Here is a 6,322-nt window from a genome sequence, read left to right as displayed (position 1 = left end):
AAAACTACACTTCCCGTAAGCCCCTGCGTTCGAAGGAAGTACTATAATTTTTTCTGCCTCTTTGACCGGCTGGGAGGGATCTTCGGAGCCCAGAGTTTTCCCAAATTCCCGGAGGTTGTCAGCATGACCACAAACTGCGAAGCGTGGTTCTTGGTACGATCCTGGTTGGAGAAAAAGCACCTGAAACAGACATTAACAACCGGGGAAACATGACTATCGACATGACATTAGAAATATTAAAGAAAATTACCATTACTTTGAGAATAATGGCTAGACAACGTAGGACATTGTTCTTATCTTTAAAAGATATGGACGGAAACATTTACAATTGTATGCTTGTAGTTTAATTGAAATACTTTAAAAATAATTTCTCAAAACAATGAGAGAAAGCAGATATAGAAATAAGTGAAGAATTGTTAAATCTGTATCATACGTGCATATGCTGCTCATTTTACTATTTTCTACTATTCTGAGAGTCTGTTTTTGTCTGTTTTTTTTTTCTCCACAGTTCTGAGTTCTGAGTTTTGCCAAATGCATAATGTCTTTTAGTGGGATTTCCACCAATGCAATGATGTAATATCCACCATCACGGTATCATAAAAAGTAGTTTCACTGCCTGATATGGTTTGGATTTGTGTCCCCGCCCAAATCTCATGTCAAATTAAAGGAGGGGCCTGATGGGAGGTGATTGGATCATGGAGCAGATTTCCCCCTTGCTGTTCTCGTGACAGTGGGTTCTCACAAGATCTGATGGTTTAGAAGTGTATGGCACTTCTCCCTTCGCTCTCTTGCTCTGCCATGGTAAAGCTGTGATTGCTTCCCCTTCACTTTCTGGCATGATTGTAAGTTTCCCGAGGCCTCCCAGTCATGCTTCCTGGTAAGCCTGCAGAACTGTGAGACAATTAAACCTCTTTCCGTCATAAATAACCCTATCTCAGGTAGCTCTTTATAGCAGTGTGAGAATAGACTAATACAGAAAATTGGAACCAGGAGTGGGGTACTACTATGAAAATATCTGAAAATGTGGAAGCAACTTTGGAGCATAGCTTTTTTTATTTCGCATTGTGCCAGCAACATTTGTAGAAAAGGCTATCTTTTCTCCACCGTCTTGCCTTTGTTCTTTTGTCAAAAATCAGTTGCTGATACTTGTGTGGGTCTTTTTCTGGGTTCTCTATTTTGTTCCATTGATCTATTAATACTTGTCAGTTATTTCACCAATATGACACTGCCTTGATCACTGTAGCTTTATACTGATTTTTGAAGCCAGGAGGCATTAGTCTTCTGACTTTGCTTTTCTTCAATATTGAGTTGACTATCTGGGTCTTTTGCATTTCTGTATAAACTTTAGAATCAGTTTGTTGATGTCAACAAAATAACTTGATTGAGATTGCATTGAATCTATTGATCAAGTTGGTAGGAACTAACATCTTAACAATATTGAATTTTCCTATCCATTAACATGGAATATCTCTCCATTTATTTAGTTATTTATTTCTTTCATCTGAGTTTTGTACTTTTCCTCATATAGATCTTGCATGTATATTGTTAGATTTATACCTAAGTATTTCATTGTCTTAATGATAATATAAATTGTGTGTTTTAAATTTCAAATTCCAATTTTCATTGTTGGCTTATAGGAATGTAATTGATTTTTGTATAATAAGCTTGTATGCTGCAATCTTGCTAATAATCACTTAGTTCCAGATGTTTTTCTGTCAGCTCTGGGGTTTCCTACAGGGACGATCATATCATCTGCAAACAAAGATAGTTTTATTTCTTCCTTCCCTATTTGTAGGCTTTTTCCTTCATTTTCGTGTTTTGTTCCATTAGCTAGGACTTTCAGTATGACGTTGAATAGGTGTGGTGAGAGAGGAAATCCTTCCCTTGATTACTATCTTAGGGGCATTTTCTTTCTGAGCATTTAACTATGATGTCAGCTATGGGTTTTCTGTAAATGTTCTTTATCAAGTTGAGGAGCATCCCTCCATTCCTTGTTTGCTGAGAGTTTTTATCGTAAATGGGGAGTGGATTTTGTCAAATGCATTTTCTGCATTCATTGATATGATTATTTTTCTTTAACCGCTTGACAAGATGGATTGGATTAATTTATTTTCTTTTTCTTTCTTTTTTTTTTTTTTGAGATAGAGTCTCACTCTGTTGCCCAGGCTGGAGTGCAATGGCACGGTCTTGGCTCACTGCAATCTCTGCCTTCCGGGTTCAAGCGATTCTCCTGCCTCAGCCTCCTGAGTAGCTGGGATTACAGGTATGCACCACCACGCCCAGATAATTTTTGTATTTTAAGTAAAGAGGCAGTTTCTCAGTGTCGGTCAGGCTGGTCTCAAACTCCTGATCTCATGATCTGCCTGCCTTGGCCTCCCAAAATGCTGGGATTACAGGTGTGATTTTCAGTGTTGAAACAGCTGTGTATACATATGTGGAATTAATCCAAATTATGATATATAATTCCTTTTAAATATTGTTGAATTCTATTTGCTAATATTTTGTTGAGGGATTTTGCTTCCATATTCATAAGAAACATTGGTCTATAGTTTTCTTATCTTTTAATGTCTTTGTCTGGTTTTAATCTTAGGCCGCTGCTGGGTTATAGAATTAGTTAGAAAGTATCCCCTCTATTTTACTGAGAAGATTGTAGATAATTTCTGTTGTAATGTTTGGCAGAATTCACCAGTGAAACTATATTGGCTTGGAGCTTTTTATAAAATGGTTACTAATTATTAATTCCATTTCTTTAATAGATATAGGCCTACTCAAGTAGTCTATTTCTTATTTGTGTGAGTTTTGGTATATTGTGTCTTCTAAGGAATTGGTCCATTTCATCTATGTTATAGAATTTGGGGACACAGAGTTGTTCATTGGATATGAAATTCTAAGTTGGTGAATTTTTTTCTGTCAACACTGAATATTTCACTCCACTGTCACTCACGTGGTTTCTGAAGGGAAGTCTGATGTGGTTGTTACCCTGTTTCTCAACATGTAACATTCCCTCCCCCCACCCACCTCCTTTCAAGATTTTCTCTTTGTTTTTGATTTTCTACAGTTTGAATATGATGTGTTTAGGTATATGTTATCTGATATGTATCCTGATAAGTGTTCTCTTAGTTTCCTGGTCTATAGTTTGGTGCCCATTATTTATTTTGAAAATTTTCAGCCATTATTACTTCAACTATTTCTTATGTTCATTTTTCCTCTCTTTTTGGTATTCCTATTATACATATGTTATGTTTATAATTATCTCACGTTCTTGGATATTCTGTTCCATTTTTTAAAAATCTTTTGTCTCTTTGCATTTAATGTTTGGAAGTATATACTGACATATCTTTGAGCTCACGGAGTGTTTCTCAGTTATATGCAATCTATTGATGAGCACATGAAAGCAGTCTTCGTGTTTGTTTCATCGTTTTTGAATTGTAACATTTACTTTTGATTCTTTCTTAGAGTTTTCATCTCCCTGTTTACATTATCCATCAGTTCTTGCATGGTGTTCGCTCTTTCCATTATAGCCCTTAGCATATTAATCAGTCATTTTAAATTTCAAGTCTAGTAATTCCAAAATCTCTGCCAATTCTGAGTTCAGTTCTGATGCTTCTTTGTTTCTTCAGATTGTGTTATTTTGCCTTTTAATGCACTGCAAATTTAATTGGAAGCCGAATACGATGTATCAGATAAAAGGAACTGCAGTAGATAGGTCTTTAATGTAAAGTTTAATGTTTATCTGGCTAAGAGTTAAACTGTATTTCCTGTTTGCTATAGCTGTAATGTCAAAAGCAAAAATTTCCTCTAGTGTCCTTGTTTCTGTCTCCCGTCTTGTCTTTGGGTGTTCATAGACTCCAGAAATAGGGTCTGAGCCATCAGTTCTTTTAACTGTAATTCCAAGCTATCATGCAGGAGCACTATTGATGCAGTGGTAATGAGTGGGAGGAGGGCAAGCCTTCCATAATCCTCTGATTAGATCCCAGTCTTTTAGTGAACCGAAGTTATGTATTTCTTTTCCTCCATGTTAAAGTCTGAAGGGGGCTGGTATGGCCTTCCCCAGGCCACTGAGGCTTTCATAAAAACCCATTAGGCTGGGTTCTGGTCGAGTAGTTCCCCTGAGTGTGGGCCTTGTTAAGGGGAGCAGAGAGCTCTGAGCACGTCTCCAAAATGGTTACTTTTCCCCTCCACCCTGACAAAAATCATCAAAGGAATTTTCTCTGATCTCCATACTGAGAACCCGGTAGGGATCTTGCAAGTAAAACTCTGTGAAGTGTGGGGGCTGCCTCCAAGATCAGGTTTCTTCTGAGTTTTTAACTCTAAAGTTAGTCCACATTGAGCCTCTAGCAATTTATGAATTACAGTTTAAAGTGTTGCTGCCCATACTGCTGTGGACATCTGCCTCTGGGCATCTGCTCCTGGTAAGCTGTGGTTCTCTGTGTCTGCCCGTCTGTGTCTGCCCGTCTGTGTCTGCCCGTCTGTATCTGCCCGTCTGTGTCTGCCCGTCTATATCTGCCCGTCTGCATCTGCCTGTCTGTATCTGCCCATCTGTATCTGCCTGTTTGTATCTGCCTGTTTGTATCTGCCTGTTTGTATCTGCCCGTCTGTTTCTCCAGCTGTCCTGATAGTTTGTCCCATGGTCTCAATTCTCTACTTGAGCTAAGAAGGGTTGTTAGTTTTCAGTTTGTTCAACCTTATTCTTGCTAGGAAGATAAGAATAATGGCTTCCAAACTCTTTGCGTGTCACACCAGAAACCAAAGTCTGTTTATTGTGTTTTGAATTGCATTGCTTTATGCTATAAGAACAGGTCTTTGTGAAGTTTAGTCAGACTTGCTTCCAGGCTTCTACTTTATTCTATGAAGTATATTATCAAAGAATTTAAGCTAATTGAGTCTGTGACCATCCATAGTGGCACTACACACCTCTGTTATTATCTTTCTTTATTCTCATAGTTCTCTCACTACACAAAGTATCCTAAGTATGTTTACTACAACAAAATGTCAACTTCCTGAGGACAGGGAGCTTGTCTTTGCCTCACTGAGCATATATGTGCTCAAATATTTCTTAAGAAAGGAACAAGGACCTCAATCTGCTAGATACTACTGGGCAGTGGATTTCTGATAATTAACAAGACATTACCTTCCCCTAGCTTAGCATCTAGAGGTGGAAATGATAAGGACTATGATGAGAGACAACAGAGCAGAAGACAAGGACAGGAATTCTTGGGGTAGTCAGTGGGGGCTTCTCTGAAGAGATAACACTGACACTGACGCTTAAAAGGTGGGAGGGAGGAGATCACGTGCAGAATGGAGGGTAAGCCCCCTCCAGGAAAACCAGCGCCCGCTATGGGAAAGATTTTAGCCCATTTGAAGAAGACATAAAAATCAAGTGCAGACACTGGGGGCCATTAAGAATGTTCCTTTGGCTTTACTCTGAGAAATCCCTACCACAAGCCAGGCTGGGAACCACCTTCTCTTTTGTCTGAGCTAGACTGTCAAGCAAACCTCAGTGATGAGGAAGGCAAAGTGAGATAGGTCCTTTCCTTTTTTAAAAGTAATTATTTCTTATTCAAATCAGAAAGTTACTTTATGAAAATGTCCGTCACTCCCAGGCCAACTAGACCAAGACAAGAGTAATCAGAGCAATGGAGAGTACGACTGAGAGAGAATAAGAATGAATATCCCTTTACACACCCACCGGAATGGCTGCTTACAAGTCTGGCTGGCTAGAATAACTATTATCTTTTTCTGTTTTTTTTAAGAGATGGAGTCTCGCTCTGTTGCCCAGGCTAGAGTACAGTGGCATGATCTCAGCTTCTCCTCCCTCAGCCTCCCGAGTAGCTGGGACTACAGGTGCCCACCACCACGCCCAGCTAATTTTTTGTATTTTTAGTAGAGACGGGGTTTTACCGTGTTAGCCAGGATGGTCTTGATCTCCTGACCTTGTGATCCACCTGCCTCGGCCTCCCAAAGTGCTGGGATTACAGGCGTAGGCCACCGCGCCTGGCCTAGAATAACTATCTTCTTATTATTCTGAAGCTACTTTGGGTTATTTTCTCAGTTCACAAATATTACACACATTTTCCAAATAGCAGAGATTCTTAAATATTCTGAATTTGAAGCCATATCACCAGACACTCATTCAAACTGCATGAAACTGATTATCATTAAAAGATCATGACTATTATTAAAAATCATACAGTACAAACTGTTTTAAGGTAACACAGTTAAAGAGGAAAAGGACTTCTTTGTAGAAAAAAAATAGAGTTGATAATTTCACAAGGATGAAAAGACTATCACCACTGTGCAACCTGAAATAATGGTTGTAGGC

The sequence above is a fragment of the Theropithecus gelada genome, chromosome 15 (genome assembly GCF_003255815.1).
Source record: "Theropithecus gelada isolate Dixy chromosome 15, Tgel_1.0, whole genome shotgun sequence".
NCBI classification, from domain to species: Eukaryota; Metazoa; Chordata; class Mammalia; order Primates; family Cercopithecidae; genus Theropithecus; species Theropithecus gelada.
This window is presented reverse-complemented; position numbering follows the sequence as displayed.